Raw genomic sequence first — 20,129 nt, forward strand, 5'->3', positions numbered from 1 at the left:
AGTCTGGTGACTATATGTCTTGGCACAAGTGTTTTCTGGATTTCTTGTATCTGAATGTCTACCTCTCTAGCAAGATTAGGGAACTTTTGTTCAATTACTCTCTCAAATATGTTTTTTAGATTGTTTACTTTTTGCCTTCTCTCTCGGGAATGTCAATATTTCACAGATTTGGTCTTATCTAATCTCATATTTCTCAAAGACTTTGTTCATTTCTTAAATTTCTTTTTGTTTATTTTTGTCTGACTGAGTTAGTTTGAAAGACTGGTTAGAGGATGTTTTGTGTGTGTTGACTTTCAGTCTTGTCTTGGATATTATTGTGTTTCATTCTAATCCATGCTTAGAATTCTTTATCTGTTATTTTTGAGTTTTCTTTTTGGTTAGGGACCAACTGATGAACAGCTAGTGCAATCCTTTGCTGGTGTCACTACCTTCAGATTTTTCTGAAGTGATCCTTCTGCCTCAGCCTCTTGAGTAGCTGGGATTACAGGTGCCCACCACTATACCCAGCCAATTTTTTGTATTTTTAGTAGAGACGGGGTTTCACCATGTTGGCCAGGCTGACCAACCTACAAGTTGGGTAGGGTCTTTTGGCTTTGCTTCTAAAGCTCTATGCAATTTTTCAGTGGGTTTTGTATTGGGCTCTGCATTTTGACCTACAATACAATAGATGGCTCTTTGGGGTAAGAGCTGACTTTGGCCAATGTGACTGAGTATATACTTGACCTTTGTTTACCAGGAGATTTCTCTGTTTCCTCAGGCAATGAGCTGATCTGTGGAGGTCACAGTGGTCTGAGCTCCCTGCTCAGCCCCAGACCAGTGGAGGAGAGAGGTGGATGGAGCCAAACCAGGCTGGCTAACCTACAAGTACCCTGATGTCAGGTATGAGCACCAGCACTGAGGGAGAATCCAGTAGGTGATCACCAAGTTCCAAGCAGTGTGCCTAAGCATAGAGCTGGGAAACCTCTTTGGCTCCAAGTTCTCTGCCAGAGGAAGTGGAGACAGTCTAAACTTCTAATCTGACAGAATGGATGATCCACATACCTGGAGATATGTCTGGGTATAGGGTAGAGAGGGCCCTACTTAACCATGGTCTCTGCACAGTAAGGGAGGGCCAGCTCAGGCTGCTAATTCAGGCAAGCAAATTCTCTGAATGCTTGGAAATCTCCCTGGGTGTGGAATAGAGCAGACACTGCTGCACCATAATCTCTGAGCAGGAAGGGTGGGGCAGCTCAGTCTACCAAGTGATTGCTACCAATACCTGGAGATCTGCTGGGCATGGAGCAGAGAGGGGCCCAGATATAGTTAGGATCTCTGTTCCCACTAAAATTTTATGTCAAATTATAATCCCTAGCATTGGTGGTTGGGCCTGATGGGAGGTGATTGGATTGTAGGGGTGGTTTCTAATGGCTTAGGACCATTCCCTTTGGTTACCATAGTGAGTGAGTTTTTGTGAGATCTGGTTGTTTAAAAGTGTGAGGCAGTTCTCTCTATTCTCTCTTCCTCCTCCTTCAGCCATGTGAAGATTCCTGTTCTGGCTTGCTGTACATTCTACAGAAAGTACAATGAAGTCCAGACTGAGGAGGCCTCAGATGCAAATTAGGGACTTACTGAGAATTAGAGCAAAGGTCACTTTTGTGATGTATTAGCAAAGAATGTTGTGGCATTGTGCCCTAGGGATCTATGGAACTTTGCACTTGAGAGTAATAATTTAGGGTATCTGGCAGAAGAAATTTCTAAGCAGCAAAGTATTCAAGAAGTATCCTGGCTGCTTCTAACAACCTATGCTTCTATGTGTGAGTAAAGAAATGATCTGAAAGTAGAACTTATATTTAAAAGGGAAGAGTGTACAAAAGTTTGGAAAATTTGCAGCCTGGCTATGCAGTAAAAAAGAAAAACTAATTTTCTGGAGAGGAATTTAAACACCTGTAGAGATTTGCACAAGCAAAAAGGAGGCAAGTGTGGATAGCCAAGACAAAGAAAAAAAAACAGACCTGCAAGGCATTTCTGAGAATTTCATTCACATCAGCCCCTCCTATCACAGGCCCAGAGGTCTTGGAGGAAAGAATAATTCTGAGGGCCAGGGCCAGGGCCCCACCACCCTGTGGGGCCTGGGCACACTGCTCCTTGAGTCTCAACCACTCCAGCCCCAGCTGTGGCTCAAATGGGCCCAGGTACAGCTTGAGCCACTGCTTCAGAGGGTGTAAACTATAAACCTTGGCAGCTTCCAAGTGGTGTTAAACCTGTGGGTGCACAGAGTGCAAGAGTTAAGGCTTGAGAGCCTCCACCTAGATTTCAGAGCAGGTAAGAAAAATATTGGGTATCTAGGTAAAAGCCTAATGCAGGGGCGGAGCCCTTATGGAGAACCTCTACTATGGCAATGCAGAAGGGAAATGTGGGGTTGGAGCTTCCACACAGAATCCCCACTAGGGTACTGCCTAGTGAAGTTGTGAGAAAACAGCCACTGTCCTTCAGACCCCGGAATGTTATATCCACCAGCAGCTTAAATCCTCAGCCATTGGAACTGAATGCCAGCCCATGAGAGCAACTGTAGGGGCTAAACCCTGCAAAGTCTATAGGGGCTGAGCTGCCCAAGGTTCTGGGAGCTCACCCTTTGCATGGAGTCAAAGATTATTTTGACTCTTTAAGATTGCAACACTTTGGGAGGCTGAGGCGGGCAGATCGCGAGGTCAGGAGTTTGAGATTAGTCTGGCCAACATAATGAAATCCTGTCTTTACTAAAAATACAAAAAATTAACCAGGCATGGTGGTGCACTCCTGTAATCCCAGCTACTCAGGAGGCTGAGATAGGAGAATAGCTCGAACCTGGGAGGTGGAGGCTGCAGTGAGCTGAGATTGCACCACTGCGCTCCAGCCTGGATGACAGTGTGAGACTCTGTCTCAGAAAAAATAAAAAATATTTCATGACTGCCCTGCTGGATTTGGACTGTCATGGGGCTTGTAGCCTCTTTCTTTTGGCTGATTTCTCCCTTTTGGTATGGGAGTAGCTACCCAATTGTTTCTCACAAGTAACTAATTTGTTTTTTTTGTTTGTTTGTTTGTTTTTATAGGCTTATGCACAGAAGGGACTAGCCTTGCCTCAGATGAGACTTGGGACTTTGAACCTTTGAGTTAATGCTGGAATTAGTTAACACTTTGAGGGACTGTTGGGAATTCATTATTGTATTCTGCAATATGAGAACAACATGATATTTGGAAGGGGTAAGGGGAGGAATGATCTGGTTTGGATCTTTTTCCCCACGCAAATCCCATGTTGAATTGTAATCACTAAAGTTGATCTGAGGTGTCCTTCATGATTCCAGTGGCTTTCCACTTTGCCTCTTAAATTAAAGCTCACAGAGTTGATCTTGCTATTTCAAAGAAGCTGCCATCTTGGGGAAAAAAAATGGTTAGTAAAGAATTCTTCTTATTAGGCAACTTGGACTTCAGAGTTGCTCATTTGACATGTTTTCAAACATAAAGCCATTTTAGATATTCAAATTGCTTCATTTAAATATAAATTTATCAGTTATAATTTTATAGCTCTATTATTTCTTAATAAAAAATTATTATCAGTGCAAAATAACATTCATAATATGATTTTTTCAAAAATACCATTGCTTAGAACAGATAAAAATTTATCATTAGTTACTAAATCATTTGCCATTAGAGAAACTTAATTATAGTTGTTTCATCATTACATATGAGAAAAAGAGGCCATCCATCACCCTCCCCACAATACGGTAGACCTGAACAAGATGTTGACCCTGTACATGAAGAGAACAGCAACCAGTGTATACACATGTTAAACCTTCATCACAACCAACACAATGAGCGTATTCATCATCCAGAAGTCTCCTCAAGCCCCTTTGTAATCCTTCACCCTTCCTCTCATTGTGTCATTCTTAACACCCAGGTAAACACTGATCTGCTTTCTGACACCATAGCTTAGTTTTCATTTTCAAGAATTGCATCCATGTGAAGTCATATGGTATACATTATGTTTATCTTTTTAAAATTAGTATGATTATGTTGTTGTATTAGCAGTTCATTCATTTACATTGTTGAGTAATGTTCTTCTGCATAGATATACCACAATTTCTTTATATATTCACCTGTTTAAGGATATTTGATTGTTTTCAGTCTCGGGTTAATACACATATAGCTGCTCTGCACATTTGTGTATATAGACAGACATGTGCTTACATATTTTTTGAGTAAATACCTAGGAGTGGAGTGTCTGAATCATATAGTAAGTATAAGTGTAACATATAAGTAACATTGTAAAACTGTTTTCTAAAGTGCTCCTGCCATTTTTCATAACTATCAAAAGAATAGGAGTGTTCTACTTTCTCTACATTTTTACTAATATTTGGTTTGGTCAGTATTTCTGACCCATTCTATTTTGTGTGTATTGTTATATAATTTTTGTAATTGGTGACTTCCCTAATGATAAGTGATGTGTTTTTCAGTTTCTATAAGATTTTGTATAGAATTGACGTTATTTTTCCTTAAGTTTTTAGTAAAATACCCCAGTGAAGCCATATAGGCCAAGAGGTTTTTTTTTGTTGTTATTTGTTTTGTTTTGTTTTGTTTTGTTTAAATTGTGAGTTCTTTAAATTCAGTGTCTTTAGTAGAAAAAGGACTATTCAGGTTATCTCTATTTCATGTCAAAAAAAACTTCGTTAGTATTGCTTTAAAAAATTTGTCCAATTTTGTCTACATTTCATTAGTAGTATAAAATTGTTCATAACATTTCTTTATTAACTTTTCAATATCTATAGATTTTGTCATAATATCATCACTCTCATTCTTTGATAATCTGCTTTATTTTTTCCTGGTAAGTGTAGATATCTTTTATTAAATAGATTAACTTTCTCAAAGATCCAGGTTTTGATTTTATTTATACTTCTCTGTGTTTTGTTTCTGTTTCTACTTTATTTACTTTTATTCTGATCTTTGTCATTTCCCTTTGTCTATTTTTTCATCCTAATTTTTTTTAAGATGGAAGTAGATGTCATTTGGGTCTTTGTTATTTCCTAATATAGAATTTAGTGTTAAAAATTTTTCTCTATGTACTGCTTTGGTAGTATCCAACAAATTCTGATATGTTGTAACTTAATTTTCATTCACTTCAGAGTCTTTTGGATTTCATTTTTGATTTATTATTTGATCCACAGGTTATTTAAAAGTATATATTTTTTTTCCATATTTGTTGGGATTGGTCGGATTTCTTTCTGTTATCAGTTTCCAGTTTAGTTTCATTGTAGTGAGAGAACATACTCTGTGTAACTTAAATCCTTTTAAATTTATAGAGGCTTGTTTTATGGTCAACGTTAGTAAATATTCCATGTGCACTTCTACACAATATAAATCTTGTCATTTTGGGTTAGAGTATTCTAAAATCATTGATTATGTCAATTTTATTGGTAGTGTTGTTCATGTATTCTATATTCCCCATGATTTTCTTTTTATGCTATTATCAATTATTGAGAAGAGAATATTAAAACTTTTGCTATAATTATGGAATACCTATTATCTTTACAGTTCTATCAATTTTCTCTTTATATATTTTAAAACGATTCTATTAGCTGCAGAAACATTTAGGATTGTTATGCCATCTTCATAAACTGATGCTTTTACCATTATGAAATGATGTTCCATATCCTGAGTAACATTATTTTCTCTAAAATCTACTTTGGGGATGGGACACTAATATAGCGACTCCAATTTTCTTTGGATTAATGTTATCATAGTACAACTGTTTACATCGTTTTACTTTCAACTTATTTATATCTTTATATTTAAAATGAGTTTCTTATTAGCAACATGTGATCAGGTTTTGTTTTTAAATCCAGCTAACAATGTTTGTCTTTTCATTATTTATTTACTTTTTATTATTTTATTATTAATTTTGAGACAGGGTGTCACTCTGTTACCCATGATGGAGCTTAAGTGGTATAATTATGACTTATTCCACCCTCAACCTCCCACCAGGCTCAAGCAGTCCTCCCACCTTAGTCTCCCAAGTAACTGGAACTACAGGAATGTCCTATCATACCTGGCTAATATTTTTTTCTCTTTTGTAGAGATGATGACCCACTATGTTTCCCAGGCTGGTCTCTAACTCTTGGGCTCAAGCAATCTTCCTGCCTTGGCCTCCCAAAATGCTGAGATTATAGGTGCGAGCTAGCATGCTCAGCCAATTTCTGCCTTTTAACTTGGACATTTAGACCATTTTACACTTAATGTTATTGTGGATATTATAAGTTTGTCACTCATCTTGCTAGTTTTACATTTTTTCCTTCTCTTTTTTCCTCTTTTTCTGCTTTCATTTGGATTGAATTTGTGTGTGTGTGTGTGTGTGTGTAGTATAATTTCATTTTATCTCCATTGTTTGTTTATTAACAATATATATTTTTTAATTTTAGTGACCGACTTAGGATTTGTAGTATAGATTTTTAATTTATAATTTTTCCTTTATATTATCCGTGTTTAATTTTGGATAGTTTCTATTACTACATCTTTAAATTCACTAATCTTTTCTTTTGCAATGTCCAATCTACAGTTAATCTCATCAGGTATATGTTTCATGCCCATATGTTTCATGCCCATATTATAATTCTCATATTTATAAGTTTAATTTGGTTAGAGGATTCTAAATTCAAGATTACTTTATATGTTACATGTCTCTGCTAAACTTTTTAAACAAGTGGAATACAATTATAATAACTGCTGCATATCCCTGTCTACTAATTCAAACGTGCGAGTCAGTTCTTGGTTAGTTTTGATTGATCAATTTTTCTCTTCACTGTGGCTTATACTTTCCTGTTTCTTTACATACCTGGTAATTTGTATTAGATACCAACCATTGTAAATTCTCTTTTGTTTAGTGCTAGATATTTTTATATTACTATAAATATGTTTGACCTTTGTTCTGGGGAAGAGTTTAGTTACTTGAAAATTGTTTGATATCTTTGGGCCTTCTGATTTTAGATATTTTAGAGCCAGCATAAAATAAGCATTATTTACTCCAGGCTAAAGTTACTAGAGTCAGATCATGTTGAGTCTAACCAATTCCCCATGAATTATGAGATTTTCTAATCTGGCTAGTGAGAACAGGCACTGTTCCCAAACCTCTTTTCATTGATATTTTTACTATTTTTATCTAATTATTTTAGAATTCACTACCTGTCCTCAGGCAGTTTTCTCATGTTATGATCTGTACTTTGCTGAATACTTTAAGGTGACATTTTGTAGATCTCCAGAATTATTTATCTACGCAACACTTTCCTCTCTTATATTCTCTCCTGTGACCTAGCCCTCCTGGTCTTCCACGAGTCTTACTCCATCTCCTCACCTCAAGGAGTTCACCAGTCTCTTCTTGATTCCTCTTCTCTGTGCCACAACCTGAAAAATGCTCTCAAAATAGGCCAACTGTTGAACTTGCTTTTTTTTTGTCTCTCTTAGCTCACTGCCCTTAATTGCCTGATGTTCAGTGTCTTCAAGACCATTGTTTTATCTAATTTTGTTCATATTATTTTGTTTGCTTCAGCTGAGAGGGCTATTTGTTCTTTGTTACTCAATCTTGATCAGAAGTAGTTTTTCTAATTTAAAAAAAAAAATTGATTATTTTGAATCCTTATCCTGATCTCACTTCAGCATTTGACACAACAGATAATCTCTTCTTGAAACTTCTTTATCTCTTAAAACCTGTGTTCTTTTAATAGCACACATCCCCCTTCCAAGTATTCTTTGACCTCCCCCTTTTCATTGAGTACCTTTACTTACTTCTGCATGCTCAATTTCTCATGAATTCTAACACAGGTCAAACCTTTCTTCTGAGCAATTCCAAATGACATCTTGCTTGGTAAGTCACCTCTAATGTACTATCTTTTCACAAAGCCTCCCACTCCTCCTTTGTTTATGTGCAAATCTATTTATATATTCATACACTTTCCTATGCCTTTCATGTTTCAAAAATATTTGGTTCCCTTACAAAATATTGTACACAAAATATATTCTATGAATTTCTATGTACTTAAGAGAAATGTGCCGAATAGTTGTTGCAAACGTAGGTATTTAGCAGTTATATAATTCATGAATGAAACTTGAATCACTTGACAGAATAAAAACCATTTCTATTTCTGACAGAAAATTTGTTCATGTGGATCTCTATAAAGAAGACTCTGTACCACTGTTCATTTTAAAAATAACCACAATTTTTTTAACAGTCCTCCTATTAAGAGGTCAGGTCCAATTCTGCTAACATTGAGTATGGACTGGCCTTAGTAAACTACTGCATCTAATAGCATGCGATAGAGATAGTCATGCATGATTTTTAAAGCTATGTCAGGAGAGCACACAAAAACTACACTTTATTCACTGGAATGCTCCCTCTTGGAGCCCTGAGCCATCATATGAAACATGACTACCCTGAGACAACCATGCTATGAGGAACACCAAGCCACATGGCAAATTTTTCACATGGGGCATTCTGGCCAATAACTCCAGTTGAGCTCACTCTTTAAGTCACATAAAACCAGGCAACACAAATATGTGAAAAGAAGCCTCCACATCTTTCTAGCTCTCAGCTTTATGAATCGCTCCAATTATTTAGGTCTTCACAGTTGCAGTATAAGATATTATGAAGAGGAGATAAGTCAGTATCATTGTGCAATATTTAAATTTTTGACCCACAGGATCAGTAAATATAACAAAATAATCATTGTCTTATGCTCTTAATTTTTGAATTTTTAAGGTAATGTAATTGACATGACAACTTAAAAATATGTTCAATAATATATACATAGGCCCACGTACAATGTCTTCCTGAAAGTTTGTATTACAATGTCTATTGCTATAGGCTGATAGCATGATGCCTAAATATTTTGTATCAAAGGTTGAATCTGAATACCAAGTTCTTTGATTGTCTGGTTTACCTAGTGTTTCTAAGACTTTCCTAATAATAATAACCACTATAGGAATAATAAGTTTAGATTTCCAGGATCTTATACACTGGGCCTGAGGTAGGTACAGGAAGCTGCATACTTAAGAAATATCATCAGCACATTTGGAAGACATAGGTTCAATACCAAGATTTTGAGCATCAAAAACAGAAATTTTTAATCAAACTTCAATAGATCATGATATGGTTTGGCTTTGAGTCCCCACCCAAATCTCACCTTAAATTGTAATTCCCATAAATCCCCATGTGTCAAGGGCAAGACTAGATGGAGGCAATTGAATCATGGGGGCCGTTTACCCTATGTTGTTCTCCTGATAATGAGTGAGTCTCAGGGGTCTGATGAATTTATAAGCATTTGGCATTTCCCCTGCTTGCACTCATTCTTTCTCCTGCCACCCCATTGAAGAGGTGCCTTCTGCAAGGATTGTAAGTTTCCTGAGGCCTCCCCAGGCAGGCAGAACTGTAAGTCAATTAAACCTCTGTTCTTTATAAATTACCCAGTCTCAAGCAGTTCTTTATATTAATAGTAGCATGAGGATGGACTAGTACAGCAAATTGGTACTGATGTTGCAGGGCACTGCTGTAAACTTACCTGAAAGTGTGGAAGAAACTTTGCAACTAGGTAACATGAACAAGCTGGAACAGATTAGAGGGCTCAGAAGAAGACAGGAAAATGTGGCAACGTTTGGAACTTCCTAGAGATTTGGAGGACTCAGAAGACAGGAAGATGTGGGAAAGACTGGAACTTCCTAGAGACCTGTTGAATGGCTTTGACCAAAATGCTCATAGTGATGTGGACAATGAAGTCCAGGCTGAGGTGGTCTCAAATGGAGATGAAGAACTTGTTGGGAACTGGAGTAAAGGTTACTGTTGCTATGTGTTAGCAAAGAGACTGGTGGCACTTTGTCCTTGCCCTGGAGAATTATAGAACTTTGAACTTGACAGAGATGTTATAGGGTATCAGTCAGAAAAAAAAATTCTAAGAGACAGAGCATTCAAGAGGAAGCAGAGCACAAAAAAATTGAAAACATTTTCAGCCTGACATTGCATAGACAAGAAAAATTTATTTCCTGAGGAGAAATTCAAGCCAGCTGCAGAAATTGTATCCAAGAGTCATGTCAGAGACCTTCATGGCAGCCCATCATAGGCCTGGAGGCCTAGGAGGGAAAAATGGTTTCTTGGGCTGGGCTCAGAGACCCTGTGCTCTATGCAGCCTCTGGACATGGTGCCCTGCTTCCCAGCTACTTCAGCACCAGCTGTGGCTAAAAGAGGCAAAGGTATGGCTTGGGACATTGCTTCACAGGGTGCAAGCCTCAAGCCTTGGTGCCTTACATGTGGTATGGGGCCTCAGGTGCACAAAAGTCAAGAATTGAGGTTGGTGAACCTCTGCCTAGATTTCGGAGGATGTATGGAAACACCTGGATATCCAGACAGAAGTTTGCTGCAGGGGAAGAGCCCTGGTGGAAAACATCTTCTAGGACAGTGTGGAAGGGGAATGTGGGGTTGGAGCCCTCACACAGAGTCCCCACTGGGGCACTGCCTAGTAGAGCTATGAGAGAAGGGCCACCATTCTCCAGACCCCAGAATAGTAGATCCACCAACAGCTTGTACCATGTGCCTGGAAAAAAAGCATACACTCAATGCCAGTGCATGAAAGCAGCTGGGAGGAGGGCTGTACACTGCAAAGCCACGGGGCAGAGCTGCCCAAGGCCATGGGAGCCCACCTCTTGTATCAGTATAAGCTAGATGTGAGACCTGGAGTCAAAGGAGATCATTTTGGAATTTTAGAGTTTAATGACTGCCCTACTGGATTTTGGACTTGCAAGGGGCCTGTAGCCCCTTGTTTTGGCCAATTTCTCCCATTTGCAATAAGTGTATTTACCCAATACCTGTACCCTCATTGTACATAGGAAGTAACTAACTTACTTCTGATTTTACAGGCTCACAAGCAGAAGAGACTCGCCTTGTCTTAGATGAGACTTTGGACTTGAACTTTTGGGATAATGCAGGAATGGGTTAAGATTTTGGGAGACTGTTGAAAGGGCATGATTGTTTTTTGAAATGTGAGGACATGAGATTTGGGAGTGATCCGGGATGGAATTATATAGTTTGGCTCTGTGTCCTCACCCAAATCTCACCTTAAATTGTAATCTCCATAATCCCCCACATGTCAAAGGTGGGACCAGGTGGAGGTAATTGAATTACAGGGGCAGTTTACCTCATTCTGTTCTATGACAATGAGTGAGTCTCACAAGATCTGATGGTTTTATGAGCATCTGGATCTGGCATTTCCCCTGCTTGCACTCCGTCCTACCACTTCTGCCATGATTGTAAGTTTCCTGAGGCCTCCCCAGCCATGCAGAACTATGAGTCAATTAAACCTATTCTCTTTATAAATTACCCAGTCTCAGACAGTTATTTATAGCAGCATGAGAGCAGACTAGTACAGACTGCTTAGTGTTTACGACATGTAAATTTTTTAAACATTCCTGTTGACCAAAACAACTATTTCAAACCTTTTGCAATAGTCTCAAATCTCTGGAGACCACTTCTTTACCTCATTCGCAGCAGATTATCTTGCTTACTACTCAGCAGAGAAAAGAGAAACTTACCAGATATCATGTTCTTAACTTCCTTAAACAACTTACCACCTTAAAGAATCTAGTGCCCCCTCTCCCATGCCTATTTTTCTTCTTGTTATAATAGAAGTCTTTTCCCCTACTTGGGCCATAGATCCATCACCTTCTGCCTTCGAAAGTATTTTGTTCTATTAATCATTTTCTCTGTCCTGTATTATAATCACCTTTATCTTATCTGCTGTTTTCCTAGAGAAATGTGGTCAAATCTATTCCATATTTAAAAAGGAGGAAGTAGCTTAACTTCTCATAAGGTATTAGAAACATTTTAACCACAAGTAAAGATGGTGAAGTCATAGATAAAAAGGACCTATGTTTATTTATGAATCCCATAAATAAACATCAAACCTACCTCATTTATTCTGTAGCTTCATAATCCTCTACTGATAGCACCTTGAAAGATTTGTGTATACTCTCTGCCTCCACGTTTTCACACTCAATCCACTCCCTAGCATTCTGTTATCTGTGTTTTGCACACTCATCACTACTCTTAAATGGACCTTGGAGGAACCCTGCAAATAGAAGACTAACAAAAGAGCTGGTAGGGAAGAAGTGTGTGTAATTAGAGATGTTATGATTATCCTAGCCCTTCAAAAAATGTAAACTTCTCATACTACTATCCTATTTTCTTTTTAAAAAATTGAAAAAACGTAGAGACATAGAATTCTAACTACCTCTCTGTACTCTGAAAACCTTCCAACAAAGAGAAAACCTTCTGACAAGAAGTCTAGATACAAAAAAGGACATATCCTTCTCCTCAGATACACAAATCTGGGTGCACTAACGGTTTCTCTGTATAACTATGAACAAATTAAAAGAGTAAAACACAATTCTAATTCCCCAGAAGAAGATAACCTTAAAAAATACCTCCAAACTATTGGAAAACCATAAAAGGTAAAAGTAAATGTAAAGAAACCTGTCATCTGACAAGCAGATAATCATTTATTCTTCACATGTCAAATTTCACTTAGAAGGTACTATGCTATAGGCATAATGGTCCGTCAAGTATGAGTTGGAAATTGGAAACACCTTCTTGTGAGCAGCTAATTCACAGTTATGTAGCCTCATTTGAAAGTCATTCAGCAAAGAGACAAGAGCTCTTTTTTTGCCCTTCAGTAGTGAGAATATGAATACTCATTAGTTTTAATGTAACTACTGGTACTAAACTAAAATTGGAAATATATTAACATATAACTCTGCAATTAGAATGTAAGGAAAATATGCACACATCTGCCTTTCCAAGATACTTTTCAGGGCATGTCAGTGTGTCTTAGAAAACTTAGCAGCAATCAGCTTGTGTTGTGTCCAAGATTAGGGATTCTGCCATTTTCATCATATTCACCAGAAGTCTTAGATTGGGCTAAATGCCACATCTTCAAAGGTAAAGAATGTAAAGAGCCAAATTGTTATGGTACAAGTCTACAGAATCTGCATGAGCAATTGCTAAAGCTACAATTTCCCAGGGGAGAAAATCAAAACTCATTGTGCCACGATCAAAGGTGTGCTTACAATAAAGTATACCCAGACTTTTCACAATGAGATGGCTTAATCACAGGGGAATGTTGGCTACTGTTTCATATTTTTCTTACTGAATATCTACAACAAGAAAGGGATACAAACAACTTTTGATTACCTATTTTTAAAGTAGACAAAGTTAGCATGGATAAATTGTATTCATAAATACCTCCAGAGGACAATATTCTCTTGGAGTCATCTCCCCAGACAAATATTTCTCCAGAAATTTCTCAGGAAAATGAAGTGCTTTGACCTTTAAAGTCTTTTTTTTTTTATTAATGTTCTACCAGAGATGATAATTCAAACATTAAAAAGCAAAGATATATGAGAAAACATAAAAAGAGAACAAGAAGCATAGTGATCACACAGAAGACTAATAAAAATATTGTTACATATACTATATTATGGTTTTTAATTTTTTTTTTAGTTCAGTCATATTTATAACTCTGGTCTTGGCATCTTATCTAAGTATATCTCCAACAATAATTTTTGCCAGTTGTAAACTTCAACAAAAACATCAATGCATCATCTCTAACTGATTACAAAATCTGTTACCTTCCAAAATAATTGTTTACTGTCAGCTAATATCCTTGATTTTGCTTCCCCTGAGGAGGAATGGGTAACAGAAGCAATTAGATCATTTTTATGTCTATATGTTGTTTTCCTTCCTTTTCAAGTGGGTGAGTGGTCCCAACAACTAAATCAACAACTAAACCAACCCCTCTGCTTATGGCTGACGTCTTCTTTCTTGTCCACTCAAAGACTTTGAAGTTGCATATTAATTTATTCTACTCCACAAGAAAATTTCCATTAGCACACAAGCACATTCTGCTATTTCTTGTGCTTTAAAAAAATGAATAAGTAGGAGACACTCCTTTGACCTCATCACATTTTTCCACTGTATCTCTCATTTTTCATGTTCTCTTTTGTAGAAAAAGTTATGTTATCAAAAATATTTCTGTACCTGTTATCTTCAACTCCTTAACTCCCATGTTTTCATAATCTTCTCCACCTAATCTCTTATTCCCAACCGCCAACTGAAATTTTCTTGCTGGATTCTTCAGAATTAATAAACACTTCTAGATCATCCTTTTTTTCTTTTGAGCTTTGGCAATATTTAAAATAGATGTTTCCTGTTACTTGAATCACTGTCTCCATTTGATCACGTGAATGGCAAACTCTCATGATTTTCCTCCCTGCTGCAAAGATAACTCCTTTTCAGTCTCCTTTATGGGATCTTGCTTACCTTCTAAAACTCTAAATATGAATTCTACAGGCCTTAGTCTGTGCGATTCTTCTCTTTTCTAACTGCACTCACTCACTGAATGACCTAATTCAGGATTCTCTTTGTCTCTATCCCTTATTTCCCCATTTATGTTATCACATTGCCTACTCAATAACTTCACTTGGGTGTTTACAAAACATAGAAAATTTATCTTGGCCAAAGGACATGTTCTTCCCCACCATCTTCCAACTAGCTCTAGTCTCAATGTTCCACATCTAGACCAACACTATAAGCAACCTTGACTCTTCCCTCTCTCCACTCCACATCAGCACGTGCTTTAAACTTTGTCGTCTTTGGAATAGATTCTAAATACAGATACTTCTCCTATTTTTACTACAAATATCCTAGGTCATCCCATCATCATCCTCACCTGTATTCCTACAAGAGATGGCTAAATAGTCATCCTTTTTCCTCCACCCTTTGTAGACTTTCCTCCAGGTGGAGCCCAGGAAATTCTTTTGACAATGTAAATCAAATCATGATACTTTTTTGCTCAAATTGTTTCAACAGCTTCATATTACAGTTGGAGTAAAGCCTACTGTCTAAATTCCATGGCCTATGAGTCCTGCATCATTCTGATGTATACCTGTCTCTCCAAAAGCATTTTCAACCTTGCTCCAGCTATCTTAACCTTCTTGCCATTTTGTACTCATTTCAACTTCAACTCACTTGCTTCTCTGACTGCCTGAAAAAATCCCTCCCCAATACACAAACATCTCAATTTCCAGTGTCTCCTTATTTTCTTTAGTTAGATTTCATGCCAAATATTTCCTCCTCAGAGAGTCTTGTTACTTTTCTATATAAAATAGCTCAACTTTTCCCTAGACATGCTTTATAATAACACCTATTATGCTAAACTATGTAATACATAAGTGATCACTTTCTCTCTGGCTCTGTGAAAGGGGACTTTCTCCTCGCTTCACATTAAAATCCCATATACTCTACTGACTCTCCTTTAAATATATTTCCTTCTTACTCTACATTGCTCTTTTAGTCTTATTCAATCATTCTCTTAATTTTATCATTATCAGGGTTCTGTATTTGCCTCTTTTCTACTTCACTCATCAAATCTATCCCTATTCTTCTCACTTACTCTCTTTGTTTAAATTACCATTAATCTCTGCCTTTACCCATTTCTTTGTCTTCAGTCAAGATCTGTATGTGGAAATCCATATCCATCTGTTTAATTACTTATTAAGCATGCCAATTTGTTCTCAAACAAGCACATTAAATTCAATATATTCCAAATAACTCATAATATTACCCTTTTCTCCTTTTATGAGATTTCATCCTCCATCTATTTTCTCTATTTTGGTTACCACTATCATGTTTCCATTTACCCAAACCACAAAACTTGGAGTCATTCTTCATTTTTCCCTTTTTGACATCTATCAGATTCAATCCATTGACACTTTCTCAAAACCATCCACTACTCTCTATTTCCATTTCCAATATATAAATTCTTGTCATTTCTGGCCTGGACCATGAAAAGAGTATATTCTTTCACGTACATTTGCTGGTTTCCTTCCAGCAGCCATTCTTACTTCCAGTTCACTTTCCACCCCTGTCTCTTCTTTTTAACAAGATTCATAATTTCCTTTTGGAAACCGAGTTTCCACCATTGTGTCTCTCTCCCCAACACTTCAGATCAATGTGATTCCCACCTCTATATATCGGCTCTGATAGGCATAAACTAATGTATATAATCTCATTCCTCATGCTGCAGTGTTCAAGTTGGGCTAATAAAACTTAGATGTATTGTTTAATCGTGGTGGGGAAAAATACTCCTCTTCAAATGTGAAAGAGCAAAAATGTAATCCCAGTTATTGGTGGCAGTCATTTTGTACCACAAGGGGAGATAGCCCAAGGAAAATCAACTCATGAAGGAGGTCAGAGGAAGGATTCACAGAGAAATGGAGTCTAAGCTCTGACAGTACACATACAGGGATTTCACCTTGAAATGAGATATGAGTCAGTTAGTCATATTTAGGCTATAAATGAGCTGAGGTTTTTTGTTACTTGCCTACAGATGTGCCCTAATTCAATCTGATTGACCTCACATATCTCATAGTTGCTACAGGACTGACCACAGGATTGGTCCTTTTACCAAGGAAATTTGATTTTTTTTCACAGACAAACATTTTTCAATAAGTTTGGGATAAAGTGTAAACTTTCTAACATTGCACATCCTACATTATGGGTGTAGTGAATTTCTACAAGTTCTTCAGGCATGCCATGGTTTTCTTGATGCAGCACCTTCACCAATGCTGTTTATTTCAAAAAAGCTTTTTCTCCATGGATGCTTATCTCTAAGACTCACGCTAAATGCAACTGCCTCTGTGACAGCTTCTCTAACCCTTAAGCACAGTTGCAACTATCTGTTCTGCATTAGCCTATCTGATTTCTGCTATGACTGAATTTATGTTTTTGAAATACTACTCTTGTCTATTTCTCTCCTGGTGTTATAATTATTGGCTTTCTTATCTCTTTCCTCAGCTACCAATAGTTTGTCTTATCCATCTTTACGTTTCTATGACATCTGTCACATGTTCAATAAATATTTCTAGAATGAATCAAACACATAAGGACCCTGCCCTCCAGTGAAATGTACATTCTAGAAGTGATATGCACACAAATCTACAAAATCAAGGTTAAAGTGCTCAAGGCCATGGAAATGGTACAGAGAAATTGTCTCACAGGAATTGGTTCTGACACTTTCTAGCTGAGGTAATGTAATGATAGATATTTCAGATAAAGGACAATGAAACCCAGAAAGAATTCTTCTAACTCTGTTCTTCCTTTAATACTTCCTCTACATATGATAACCTTGAAGTGAAGAACCACAAAGAAAATAAAATACAACAGCTGCACTCCTAATGATGTGTTCTCCTTGGACATAGAGGACATGCCTTCATCTGTTTCATGGAGGCAGCAAGTTAACTGGTAAGGAAGTTTTTAATTTGGCCAGTTCAATAATGGGCCATAAAAATGATCTTGATTTTCTGCATTGGTTTATTAGAACTTAAAACTTATGAAGGAAAACTTTTAATGACCAAGAGCCTAGTGCTTTTATTTAACATGTTCTTGTTAAAAATATGTGTTTTTTTTTTTTTCCAGGTAATGTTTATTTGTAGCCCTGACTAAAATTCTACACATCGAAATTTGTTTTGCATGAATTTAACAGCTTCAAAAATCAGTTTTATGTCATGACATTTTTCCATGTCTAGTAAAATCGGAAATGAAGAAAACAAAATTGTGTCATACAATGAATGAATCCTAATTTGTGCATTTGTTTTTCCCTTCAGTAATCGATATTATAATATTCTAAATTGTTTTTAATATTTACATCATGCACACTTTTTTTTTTTTTTTTTACAGGAATATCCCTTGGACTGGCAAACCTTGTGAACCTGAGAACTATGAGCACAGGCAGATATCATCTTTTGAACAGGAAGCATTTTGTTGTATAGGTGTTTTGGCAATTGTGAAACACTGCGAAAAAATTCCTTTTCATTGGTATTCAGTTTCATACTTCCCACTGTGTGGTGTGGTGCACAGCCCTGCACTCAGACACTGAGCTACATACGGTGTGAAACATGTGGGAATAGTGCCTGATGCAGCTGCCCTGCAAACTGTTTTTCCATCATCATCACCACTGCTTCCCTCCCCTGACAACTCTCCCCATCACTCCAGTCTCAACAGTCTATCTTGTTGCAGTGTAGACCTTCCCATGATTTTCAATTTTCTTATTTGAAATAGGGGTCAAAAAGCATGTGTTCTATTTAAAAAGTGTACATTTTATAACTGTAGACACATAAAAAGGAATGTATTCCATAAAGCAGAAAATGTCTACATCTCACTTTGGTACTAAAGATATATACTTGCCTATGGCTTTCACACTATTTGTTTCCAGCAATTAGGGAGAAGAGAAATGTGATTCCACATGCTCTACATAAAGGCCACTTTGAAAGAACACTTTAACATTTTTCACCTCATCATTATTTTCATTACTTAATGCATAGACTTAACCAATTTTTGTAGACCCTAAATATACTATTTCTAGGTATTTTTACTTGTTTCATCTCATTTTCCCCTGAGTGTTTTAGTCGTGCCGCAGGTTAAGGCAAATGGCTAGGAACCCTGTGTCCTATGTCTGGTACAGACTGTGTGGTTAGAGAGACATTTTATCCTCAATTCTGTTACACCCGCCCCCTGTCAGCAAGAGGGCAACCCACATAATTTAACAGTTTCTCCATCTCAAACATGGTAGTTATCATGTGTATTTTTCAAGTCTGTCATTGCCAGAAAGAGGGTAAAAATTCTAGTCCTGTTCCCAACATGCACCAGATACCTCCCAATTTTTAAGTTTGCTTTCTCTGTATTTCCCCATTTTTCTCTCTCTCTCTACACACACACACACACACACACACACACACATATATTTGAGTCACTTAGAGACTTAACAGGTTCCTAAAAAATGACATGCAAACACAGAAAATCTATTTCTAAAAACTTAGAAAGGTCTTTATCATAAATTTTCTCTACCTTTTACTCCCACTGTAACATTATAGTATATATTTCCACTTAAAAACATGAGGTAAGAAGAATGAATAGATAAAAGTCAAATTTCTATTCTGTCTTTTTCCCTAGATTTCCTGTTGGATCCCTCTTGCACTAAAAGGTGAATATTTTTTAAAGTATGGTTGTTTCCTCTGCCTTATGTTCTCCCTTCATTCAGAAGTCTAAATATCTTCCTTGAGATATATTATAAAATGTCTAAGAATTGGCTTCTTCCTTTTGTTTTGATATTTTACAAATAATCTATAATATAAAATATTCTACTGCTTAAATAGAAATAGGAGATACTAGAAGAAAAAAGTTATTTTACTGAATTATTAAGAGACTTCAAAATAGAGCACCAAAATATTATAATGACTTCTCCTGTGCATTGTTAAGAAAAAGATAGATATAAGAGTCAAATGAACAGAGATTATTTGGGCCTGAGATTTAGGGCAAAGGCACTGCATAGAAAGTTCTGGTAGGCTTTTCCATTTTTGTGGCATGCTTGTTTGCCTATTAGCTGTCTGCCCACAAGATGCTGAGTTTGTTACTATATCAAATCATCCTGCCTTTCAGTAAAGATTGCATACCTGCCCAGCTGATAGCAAGATGGGAAGTAAATCATATTTAGTGTAAGTCAATCCATTCATCTTGCTGGTGATTGATGTAGGAATCGGTGTGACACAATTTTAACTAATGAGATACAAGATTCTGCGGGCGGGTGGATGAGAGAATCATTTTTAGGAAGTAGATTTATTTGTGTGTGTGTGTGTTTTTTTTTTGTTGTTGTTGTTCTAAGAAAGACGCAGAAAGAATGAATTCACCACTTGATTTGCAATTGTTTAGAAATTGTTGTCTGAGGCCACATGGAATGTAGGTTCCTCAGGACGAGGAGGTAACAGGATGAGAACAAATGTCAAGAGGCTAAGGATGGCAGACTGAAGAGACAGAGATAAATCTGGGTCTTCACTGAGAGTATTCAGTTACAGATTTAGCTAGTCTTGGGAACTGATTTCAGAACCTATTACTGTGGTGTGTGTGTGTGCGTGTGTGTGCGTGTCTATAAATTAGCACAGCTAACAAAGGCTGTTACCTGAAGTTAGAGTCATCTTAACTAATAATTGCATCAGTTCCAAAATTAAACATTATGTATGATATGGGTACAGAC

This window comes from Piliocolobus tephrosceles, chromosome 5 (assembly GCF_002776525.5).
Source record: "Piliocolobus tephrosceles isolate RC106 chromosome 5, ASM277652v3, whole genome shotgun sequence".
Lineage (NCBI taxonomy): Eukaryota > Metazoa > Chordata > Mammalia > Primates > Cercopithecidae > Piliocolobus > Piliocolobus tephrosceles.